Here is a 12,027-nt window from a genome sequence, read left to right on the forward strand (position 1 = left end):
GAAATTTGCACATTGTTTTGGTGAAGTTTAATAAACTCCTTGCTATCTTAAAATATAACAGGACACCGGAGTATATTTTCGAGCATCTCACACTTCTGATAATCAGCTGTCTGCTTGACGTTTATTCAGCTGTGTAAAAACTATAATTTTAATCTCAGCAAAACCGATTTACTCAGGAACAAATAAAATACTAAAAAAAGCCAAACAATAACATTTTTAAGTTATCTAAGTGACTTATATATGTTTAACCTGAGTAGCGAAAGACGGCGGTGGGTTTGAAAACGATTTGCCGGGAGTCTGGTGTTCTCACGGGCTCTAGTGAGCCTTGCCGAAATGTCTCAGACGTCTCCGAAAACGTCGGAGCGCTTTTGAAAATATGTGGTGTCTTGATAAACTGAGCAGATATTTGAGGTTTATACAGCTACATTCTCGCCTGAAAATATGTTAAACGTTTATTTTGTGACCCAGAAAGAATAATAAGAGTAATATTAAAACTAACTAGCTGCCGCCATTATTGGAAACTGAGCTGGGCTGCGCTATGAATTCTGGGACAGAGCTACTTTTTTCTTCGGGGTTTAACGGCAGCTGGCATCCTTGTACATGCGGTGCTGCCATCTTCTGTTTGTCCATTATTACACTCTTAAATCCTACTACTTATTCCTGCGTCTTTTGTGATCTTACAAAGCTTCAAACGATGCGTCGACGATTTTGATAGTCGATGTAATCGTGACTAGTCGACTAATTGTGGCAGCCCTACTGAATACTCTGCCAACAGTAAGCTGGTGGCTGATAGACCATTCATCATGATATCACAAGATAGAACCTGTTTGAGCATTTTTTTTTAAATTTTTTTTTTTTGATCACAACTGAAGGTTGCGTTTAGCTGCTTCTTTTCTCTATGTTGTGATTTCTGACAATGTTAAAGTGAGCCTGTCCAGAAATAGCTTAATGCAGCAGTTAGAGTCTGTATGATGTGATGTGTGAGGCTCATGATCTGTAAGGACCAGTGCCAAGTTCTGCAGATGTGGTGTTAGTTGGGAAGGAACTGCAGTGGATCTCTTAGACTCGATGATTTAACACTTCTTTTTCATACCCCTTGCTTGTGCCTCATTATCATCTGTAGTGCTCAGAAGAAGCACCCGTCAAAAACCTCTCTGCTATCGTCATTTGTTGCTCTTTTTTTTTTTTTTGTGTGTGTGAAACCTGATGGATTAGCCTTAGTACTTGGAGTCTCCATCTGTGATTCAGAAAACCCCTAACAGAAGCCAAGGATTCTCTCTGTGGAGTTGGAGGAAATGTTGATCTGTGTGTGGACCAGGAAACCCACACGTGGTGACTTGCTCTTGCCCCATCGTTCCGTCCTTGCTCTCACACGTAGCCAGTGTCTTGATTATGGTTTCACATTGTCTCTTCCCTTCTTTTTCTCTCTCTCCGCCATACTCTCCTGTGCTCTTCACTTAGCAAACAACACGTCTGCAGAGAATTCAGAAGAATGCATCTTGTTACTAGATGAGTCATACTTCCTCTGGTTTGCATGCCTCTCCCTCAGGGTGGATGAATGAGAGGGCGGAGAGGTTAGCTGGAGGAGGGGCTCGGTGGCTGAAGCAACATGGTCTGTGCCAGTTGCCCAATGTAATTAAGAAGTTATCAGTGCATTGGTCACAGGCCATGAGCTGCCTAGATCAGCGCTGCCTCACAGATGTGGTTGTTCCAAGGTGGCTACGTGACTGACAGCTTTGACCAGGGTGAGTCACTGCCTTCAAAAAGTAACTGTTTGGAAATCTCAGGCTCTGACCCCGTAAGTCAGCCTCTCTGCCAAGGTGCTGTGGCCCTGGGAGAGGAGCCCAGAGCCTCAGCTCTAGGGAGAAACAAGACAGCACCTGCAATTTGAGAAATGTCTCTGGTCTACTGAAGGAAATTTATATGGCAGAATGAGAAGACTGTAGATGAGTTTGCATGCAGTTACTATGCTTCAGTGTTTCTCAGGAGGCCTGACTTTGGGATAAATGTTTAAAAAATAGATTAAAGTTTTTTTATTTATTTATTTATTTTTTGGTGTGAATTTCACATGCAGTTAAGTGTCTAACACTGGTTTTAATTTCCTAAACGTATGCTTTCAATTTGGCTTAATTTCACTTTGCGTCACAAAATGCACAGAACTGAAAACAATTTTGATTATCTGTATAAAGCTGATGAAACAGTATCAGGCCTCTCCTGGCTCTTGCTCTGTCTTTCCCCATACCTGCTCTGCTTGGTCCCCTGCCAGAACCTATGACTCACAGGAGACTGAGTGACCTACTTTTTTTTTTTTTTGTCTTCTAGGAGTGCCAGAAGATCTTTCTTATTTGCAAGACGATACACTGGGTAAATATAAGTCAATTAAAATGCACTTAATGCACCCATTTTTGGATTTAAGCACCTAAAGGCTGTGTCAGCATGGCAGCCACCTCAGAGAATTCCTTTCATTATTACAAGCAAAAAAGAAACGTAGTAAACAGGCGAGCTTTGATATCTCATTAGATGCAAACTGAGTTTAAGGCCACACTGGCTCTCATCAAGCCAATTTAAAAATATAACTCATTTAAGCAATCTCATAATCCTGCTATATCTCTGTACGTTTATATTGCTCATTCCCAGTTTATCCAGGTTGTCAGAGATTATGGTTTGAAAGCATTTAAACAGAATCAGTGAAAGCTGCCTAGTCGGCTTTTGCTGATTCTCAAGGCCTAGTCGGCTTTTCTTTCTCCAATGATGGAGTTCTGGCTGTACTGTTAAGGTGAAGTTTGAACAGTTGCTTTTATGTATGCCACTGATTAGTCAGGAGATAAAAAGTTTGGGTATACATGCAATCTTTCAAATGCCTGGTTTATAGTTTGCCCACCTCTGAAAAGAAAACAGGGATGGGATCAAAAGCCATAGGATCACTGAGATGGCTTGAGCTGGTTTTTGATTGGAAAAATATGCCGCTTTGCACCAGATGGAATTTCCACTTTAATCGCTAATTGCCGTTTTTTGGTCGTGTTGTCTCTCATTGATGCAGAAACAAGCTGTGCAGTTGAATGTGCTGTCTTGGCTGCTCTTTTTCCCTTCTACAAGGCTTGGCTTCTTTGATATGTCAGTTTTGTGTTAGTCTGCCGCCTTCGTCTTGACACGATTGGCCCCGCTTGCTCCGACCTCCTGGAAACCCCCCAGCATGCCCGCCCCAGGGTGTGTGTTCAGTCATTTATTCGGCTTCCTCTAAAAGACTGCCATGCCTTCACTTCCCTTCTAGTTTCCCTCCTCTTATTAGGATGCAGAAGGCAGAGCAGTGTTTGGTCTGAAAGGCTTAGTGCTGGGGAGTTACTGGTGTGTACAGTGGGGGGTCAGGGAGGGACTGTAGGCATGGGGACTTCAATGACTTAATGTGTGCTGTGTGGCCCCGGCCACACTTGTGCTAAGTTTTGCAGGCAGCTCACATTGCTCTGATTTATGCCTTTTTGTGCGAGTCCATTCACAGAAAGTCAAAATGATGCTCTGACAAAAGTGACTATAATTGGAGGGGAACAAATTATGAAGTCTTTGGTTAATGCAGATTGCTGCTTGAGTTTATGCCTGATAATCCCTATTTAGTCATCTGAAATGGCTGCCTTTTTGAAACCTCTTTTATTTTTATCATTTCTTTTCTCCAATGAATTTTGTCACGTGTTTTCTTCTTTTTTTGAGGTCCCAGTGGTGAACCACTTTGACCATCAGTCGAGCATTTTGATTCTCTTCTTTGCTTTATCAAACATTTTGCTCTCAGTGAAATCCTCCAGGCGCCTTTTAGTGGCACACCTACATTGTTACCCATTTACTCCAGTATATAATCAGCCTGCTACAAAAGCGTGACCTTGAATTTGCTGGTTGTGTGGTTCGCTAGAATATTGCTAACAAACCAAAAAGCATGGCTTCGAATCTACACTAGTGGTACTCGTTAGGGGTGGGTGTAACCCACAATGTGAAAATAAGTTCAGTAGCAACCTGAACTATTGTTACAAAGCGGGATGGACCCAAGCTTTTATGTTTTTTACGCTAAATGCTGTCTTCCATTGTCAAATATTGGTGAGCATGTGCAAGTTGTATGCTGGCTTTCCTCTTCTTAGCTAACAGAAGTGTGACCTGGTGTGGTTTGCTCCTGTAGCCCATCTGCTTCAAGTTTCGATGTGCTGTGTGTTCACAGATGCTCTTCTGCAGACCTCCCTTGTAACAAGTGGTAATTTGAGCTACTATTGCCTTTCTGTCAGTTCCTATCTCTGTTCTGATGTTTGGTGTGAAGTTCAGCAGATCATCATCATCATTATGTCTTCATGCCCAAATTCATTGAGTTGGTGCCATGCGATTGGCTGATTAGATGTTTGCACCAACAAACTGTTGAACACATGTACCTAACAAAGTGGTGTGTGTGTTAATAAGTTATAATGGCAGAGTTTTAGCTCTGTAATTAGCTCACCTCTGTGTCTGCCATTTCCCCCCGTTAGTTCCTTCCCTTAAAGATGGCTAAATAGTAACTCTGGTAAGTCAAATTAGTGGGAGAATCAGAGCGGCTGCACGTTTTGGCTCAATATTTGGCACCAGCCTCCTGATAATTGCATTGCAGTATCAATATTTTGTCTCACCCCTTGCACTGGTGCCAGCTAGTTTTGTTTTTTCTTCTGTTACCATTTTCTACATAAAATCTCATCATGACCTACAAAATCTAGATGACACAATGCTGACTAATTAATCATATTTTTGCTGTCACAGTGATATGAACATAGAAGATAAATGAAACAACTTTCTACAGACTAAGGAAGATTTCTTTATCCATATTTTGGGGGGTTGATGTTCAGGGGTTTTCCTCCACACACAAATTCCTCAAAGAGTATCAGAATAAGGAATATATTAATCTTAAAGTTTTCAAAATCGGGCGTCAATAACAAATAACAAAATAACACGAGACTTCTAAGTAAGGCAGCCTGGTTGCCTTTAACTATATGTAGATCAATCGTGCTTATGTGCATTAAATGCATTGTCACCAGCCAGGTTGTCAGGTGACAGGATGAATTCACGAGTGTTTAGCAGGCTATCATTTCTGCAGAATGAAGGCCAATAGCAACCTTAGGTGACCAGTGTTTCCTCTCAAAGAAAAAATAAAATAAAACTACTTGAAATGACAAATTTTTGGCTTTGGCTAATTTTATCACTTCTTCACTTTGGTCATTTAGTTTCTAAGTAAACAAAGGTTTATTTCAGGCTTTAGAGACGTATTCAGAGAGGATGTTTTAGAACTTAAATATCAGTTAGTTTCTATTGTACACTTTATTTTTATCTATCTCTGGCTACTGAGATAACATGATGGTGGTAAATGAGCAGCATAGCGGATGTGGTAATACAGAGAATGTCACATGTGGCAGAGAAGTCATCAAATGTCTAGAAGGGACCATTGAACATTTTTGGTGCAACCTTGCCTGCTCAATGTGCATGACAGCAGTTAACAGTTTGGCCTAATCAGCCACAAGCAATCCAGGTTTAATAATTTAGAGACTTGAAGGGACCTAACATGCATTTTCTTATTTTGGTTCTGCCACATTTTGGACAACTTTTTTCCCCTTAGTCTTTTTTTTTTTCTTTTTTCCAAACCTCATGTATACAGTTCTGGCTTATTAAAAAGCCCAGTACAAGATAAATAAGGATTATTGTACTGTGAGTCATACAGAACTAGTCTAGCATAGCCCAAAGATTGAAAATATGAATAATAATAATGTTAGCATGAAAGGTCTACTTAACTATGTATATTATACTGATTATCTTGTTATAAAGGTTGATACATATGTGTAGCTAATAAGGATTTTTAACGTTCTTTTCTTTTCTTCTTTTTTTTCTCTTTTTAAAATTGATTTATTTTTTAATTCAATTTTAGGTTGTTGAGATATTTTGTTGCTTATTTTTTGTTGTTGCCGTGGTTACATCGGGGCGCTTATGACGCCACCATTGTCGCCCTGTGACAGTACAAACATTGCAGTAAACGCTCTCAAAGTGAAACACTGATTTGTCTTGTGTGATCTGTCATTCATTTTCTGCTCGACAGATTGTGGTTACACAGTCAAATCACCCTGCTGTTTAAAAAGCGTCACTTCTGTTAATTCATATATTAAATATTGTAATAAGTGCACCCTTCTTTATTCTTTTGCACAACTGTGTGTCGTAAGACTCTGTTAAAACTAATAAAAAATTAATTGAATATAGAGGGATATGGTAATACTTTGTTATGGTAGGGCCACCAATCAGTGCTTTTAATCCATGTTTAGCCAACATTTCACACATTTAACTACTGGCAGTTTATATTGTTGTATTTTCAAAGGGCATCTATTTTTGCCCAAATAAGAAAATGGATATGAAAGTCTTGAAACACAAAATAATTTCCAAGTTCTCATTTTTAATTCTCCTTATTTTATTTATATGCTTAGTAAGCCATCATATACCTATGAGTCAGAGCAGACTGAGTAGGATTTTCCTTCACCCTGTCACTCGGAAACTACAAAATTAGACAGTTTGTTAGCTTTAGTTAAATACGTTTCAAGTGAAACATGAAAGTGAGCTTGACGACCCAAAACCATTTTTTTTCTTCTTCATAGATTTTGCATTTCCACCAAGGCTAAACATTTTTTTTCTTTTTTCTTTAGAACACTAACTTCTTGGGTTGGTGGGGAACCGTGCAGGTCAGATCTGGAGCCTGCATGGTATAAGACTGTCTGCCCTTCTTTCACACTGACTCACGTTGCATGGCACATGATTCACCACTTTCGCCAGTGAGTCATCCTGAACAAAAGCGCCTAATTTTAAGGGGACCAGAAACAAAAGACGGACCTTTCTTTGCTACATACTTGGCTTTTCTTTTTTTATTTGTTTTAAAGCAAAGTATGTAACATTTGCTCACTTTGCATACTTTATGTGATACTGCATAATTTGTAGCAATAGTCACTGTGCGGTAGTATCACAGTGTGTTTTCTGCCATTGCTCCATTGAAACGTTCTTTGCCAACATCAAATGGCTAATCAGAAATGTTCCAGTTTTACAGTTTTAGAGTCTAAAACTTAGAAATGTATTAGCAAGAAAAATGTTGTAGCCCTCTTAAGGCCTAACAGTTCAACAAGGAGCACATGGACACAATCAGTATTCCAATAATTATTTTATTTTCCAGATATTGGAAAATATTCAAACCTGCACCAATTGCAGTATATAAAACAATATATATATTTTTAACTTACCCATTTGTAAGGGTAATCTAATATTAGATTACATTACATTATGCTTCTCTTCAGGTACTTTAACTACAAGTAACAGATTATTAGAAGTGGCTGTCTCTCCAGTGAGATTCTCATCCCATGGATGGACTTCATTTCCAGAGTGTTGGATTGCTGCTGGCGATGGTAGTCCCTGTTGTGCTCTGCAGCCTCAGTGAGCACAACCATTTCTGCTTAGAGTGGCCCTCCAGCTTGGAGAGCAGAGCAGGACAAAGACTCCTGTCACCAGCTGCAGCCCAAAATGCTACAGGCCGTCCGACTGCGGGACGAGACGCTCACCGGAGAGGCAGTTATGTTATTCTAGCAGCCAAGATAGTGTGCCAAGCATGAGACTGGAAGGAGCAGGGATAGTTTTTTAATTTTTTTTTTTTTTTTTTTTTTTTTTTAAGGACAGAGGGTGTTGTTTTCTCTGAGGGGATTAAAATCAAAATACTACAATGACTTGCCAGATGTATAGCAGTTAGGCCTGCCCCAGTAAAGTCTGTGTGGGGAAACACTCCATCGTTCTTAGATGTGGGAATCGAGACTGGCTGCACAACAACGCAACTCTTCCTTCCAAGTTTTAGCAGCCTTGAGGTAGATTTATTTAATTTTTTTCCAATTCTGTCAATATTTCCTGCATGCAGATGTATTTAAACTGAATACTGTGCAATGTAAATTCTTTCTGGGGGAGTATCTCTGAGTTTGTTTGCATATATGCGTGCGTATGGCCCCTTTAAGAAGCCTGCATTTGTTTGCTGACTGTGTCTGGGGCCCAAACTGGAGCTCTTTCTGTCAGATGAGTGAAGCACTGCAGAGGCAGCCACTGGGAGTTCTGTTTCATCTCTTCTCATACTGCTCTGGAGCAGACATGCAAATCCGCTGTAATGAGCGCAGCCTGTGTGGTGGTGGTAGAAGTGGGGGGCGAGGAAAAGGGGGATGAACTCAGGAATTTAAGCTGGAGAAAGGGAAGGTGGAGGGAAAAGGTGAACCGCAGACAGCTCTGCCAGCTAGGAGAACATGAGAATTTGGGGGGGGGGGGGGGGGTTTCGAACAGAGTAATGTCTGGAGCGTTGGAAGTGACAGAGAGTCTTCCCGCTCAAATCAAACATTCATTAGCCTGCTGTGGCTGCACTCTTCCCTTTGGTGTTGAAACACAGAGGTAAAGATGCAAATGGTGCCATGTTAATTAGCCTTATCTTTTACACCAGCAAGACATGGTGTGAAATAAAAAAAAACAAAACCCTGCTTCATCATCACCACCATTAGCAAATGTAATGAGGCTTTTGTATAGACTCTGCTTAAAGTTTAGCATCCTACAGTGCTTGTTGTAGATGCGATCTTCTGGTTTCCAAATTTCCGGGGATTTACAATTTACTAAAAAAGAGATAAACATTTTAACGAAACACAACAGCCATTTCGAGTGAGGAGTATCTTGTGATTAGAAGAATAGCTTCAAGATAAAATCACATGATTGGACAAAGCACTTTACCCTCTGTAGATTCTTTAAACATCCACAAACTGGATGCTTCATCTAATGATTTATTAAGTAAAATACAATGCTGTTGACTGATGTGCATTAGGAATATTTCAGCTGCCGTCCTCACTGCAGTCTGTAAAGTGCATCATAAACCTCATTAGTCTGTCCAATAGCTCCTTGAATGTAATTTTATTCAATCATAAAGAAGTAAATCTCTGGTCAGTGTTGGGGTGCTTTGGCTTGTCTCCACCCAGTAATGTAAAGCACTCAAGACCTTTGATGAGCTCTGCAGATCAATCAGAGGTTAACAGGCACTTCACATAAGCTGAGGCCTACTGTATGCCATAGAGTCCTTAAATCTATATGACTCCTTCTGGCTTTTGTATCCAAATAGACCTAGGAACTACAAATTCCAGGATCTTAAAGTTAGAAACTAACCTAGGAAATAAAAGACTCAATGTTTGAAGAAACATGAAGATTAGGCAAATTAGACAGATAGTAGATTAAGGCTTTGTCTGAGACGACAGTGTGGCGGTGGTGTTCCTTGTAATGCATGACTGTATGACATGTTGGAAAGATGATGTGCACACTCAGGAAGAGAGAGCCATGAAAAACAAGGCTTTTTTTGCCTTTCGTTTTTTTGTTTTGTTTTTTTTGGAAAGTATAATTTGATTATTATATTGTGTTGAGACAAGTTGCCAGTATGCATAGTTTCCTACAGAACTGGATTATATTTGTGTCACACTCTTGCACAAACGCGGACAGAAAATACATTTGTGCTCTTTGTGACCGAAAACGCAATAATCAGCTCCCCTACCAATAATTTCTTCCTCCTGTCAGTGAACTTGAACTCCACTGTCTTGGACTGCAGCTCCTCCTTCTGCTCTGCAGTCATCATGAGGTTAGAGTAGCTGAACCAGGTCTCCACCTGCTTCAAGTTAAGCTCAGAGTAGGGCTGGGCGATATGGCCTAAAATCCATATCACGGTATAATTTGAAGCATGTGCGGTAACGATATGTATTGCGATATATTCTTTTCTTCTGTATGTATTTTACACACTTGAAAGCGCACTTAAAATCCTTTCATTTTCTCAAAAATCGACAGTGCGCCTTATGTATGAATTCTGGTTGTGCTTACTGACCTCGAACTGATGTTATGTAGTACATGGTGCATAGAAATCTGTCAAATGTTTTAGTGTGACTTTGGTAAGCTATGAATGCACACCGCTTGATGGATTGCCGGAGCATTACGGCTGCCGTAGTCAGGAGCCATGCGGAGTAATCTGGGTCCAAAACTCCGTCTGCTTCAGGTCCCAAAGTCAAACAAACACTGCGGCATCATGGAGAGTTAAAAACTGTCTAAATTCTTTCATCTTTAATAAAATGATCAGCGTTGCTGCTTTACCAGGTGTAACAATTAAGTTTAACATCCAGGCATCCATGAAAATAGAGTTATTAAATTTAATGGAGTTAGAAGTTAGCAGGAAGTTAGCTCGCTAGTTTTCACCTAAACACCATATACCATGTTCTGACTGAGATATTTCTGAAAAAATTAAAACGTACAGCTCTGCTATCACTCCCAACATAAATGAAGACAGAAAACTAAACAGCAGTGACTTTTGTAGGGTTACTGAAGTTGGACTACCTGGTATATAATGTTGTCCTACGTGATCGCGAGCAAAACAGCTATGTTAGCATAACATTAGCACAGTGAAGCTGAAGGATGAACGCTAACTTTTTTCCACTCGATAAAAGTTAAAGTGCAGGTTTCTGGTGGTCAGGGACAAATGCAATCGCATGGAAGGATGCTATAAACGGACCAAACTTCAGTTAGGAGAACAACTGAGATAATCCATCCACAATACGAGGTTAGTCATTAATATACTGCACCAACATGGGAATAGGGCAGCTGCGAGAGAATTCAGCATTAATGAATCAATGTTACGGAAGTGGAGGAAGCACAGTTTTTGGCTTTTCCCATATTCCAAAAGGGCTTTGTCCCTTTGTTATTACTGTTACCCGGCATAATTTGCAGATGTTGTTTGCAGCCGCTGCAATGCTTTCAACCAAAACAGGCGCAGCTTGATGATACCATCAACATGCGCTATCGCGGTAGAGCGGTATAGTCAAAATCTCTACCGTTGGCCAAATTTATATTGTTTCTACTGTATACGGTTATACCGCCCACCCCTAGCTCAGAGTGGGTAGCAGGAGCAAAACAAGCATCTATCACAAGATGCAGTCCAAGATGGTGGAGTTTTGTGGGCCAAGCAGCAGCCTGCCTGTAGGGGAACAGTGGACCAGGAAAGATTGAAGTTAGCGGGTTAACAGCGAGTGGCCTTTCAAAACAAGAACAAGGGAATTGATCACAATGCAGTCAGTATCTCTTGATGGGCCACCCAAGTATAGTCAGTGTGTGGAAACAATGAGTAAGTGTAAGTTTCAGTTGTATTTCTCTCACTTATTCTCTTTGGCTCATCTTTTTAAAAACTGTGGTCAAAAGTCAGTCCCATGCAGATAATTGTTGTTTAAAAATTACGAACACATTGACTATCTAATAATCTTACAGATTCAGCCAGAAAATTCTGATTGTAGTCAGAATTACTATATTTTTCTGAGGCTTTTGTTTTACTACTACCAAGCATTTGCTGATCTGTCAGTGCTGCTTCTGAACTCCAGGTGTTAAGTTGTTTGCCCGCTGGAAAGCAGCACTTTGGGAAAACAGATTCTGTGGGAACATCACTGTTTACTGCAGTTAATTTGCACCTCGATTCTTCAAGAAATGCTGCAGCTCGAAGGCCTTGCATCTGTGGGATTAAGTGTTTTTTTTTATTGTATGTTAAAAATGACACACAGAATCAATAGACAGACTGGGCACAGTTCGCTGATCAGTAGTGCTGATAAACTCTTGTTTTTGAGGTATTTGATGTATTATATTGGTGTGGAAAGAAGTCCCCCCCCCCCACTACACCTTCCTCTAAAATGAAGAGTTTCTCATTGGAAACACCACAGTCAATTTCACAATAGTAGAAGAGCAACTCCTTCTGCTCGTGGCTCTCCTGTCTGACAACACTCTCAAATTGCCGTCTGACGGCTTCTTCACACTGGAGGGAGTTCCTGTGTTGCAGGGGGTTGGGCTGTCTGCGGGAGTGTTGGGTGGGGACACAATTGGAGTTCTTAAGGGTGTTTGAGACAGCTGTGGCCTGTGTTTGTGTCGCTGGATGATTTACCAGGAGCACCGTTGCTGCTCCTGTAGTTTAACTGGTTA

General features: G+C 40.5%; 1 protein-coding gene across 3 annotated transcripts in view; it reads left to right on the forward strand.

Annotated features, from left to right (window-relative positions):
• foxj3 (forkhead box J3) overlaps positions 1-12,027 on the forward strand; it is an 88,771-nt gene that overhangs the window by 6,457 nt on the left and 70,287 nt on the right. Inside the window, exon 2 of one of the 3 annotated variants that reach the window (XM_040000866.1) lies at positions 2,323-2,364. The exons of the other annotated variants lie outside the window; for them this stretch is intronic. The gene's annotated coding sequence lies outside the window, so the exon portion shown is untranslated. The remainder of the gene's footprint in view (positions 1-2,322; positions 2,365-12,027) is intronic. 3 annotated transcript variants of the gene reach the window in all.

The sequence above is a fragment of the Simochromis diagramma genome, unplaced genomic scaffold (assembly GCF_900408965.1).
Source record: "Simochromis diagramma unplaced genomic scaffold, fSimDia1.1 OVJJ01000320.1, whole genome shotgun sequence".
NCBI classification, from domain to species: Eukaryota; Metazoa; Chordata; class Actinopteri; order Cichliformes; family Cichlidae; genus Simochromis; species Simochromis diagramma.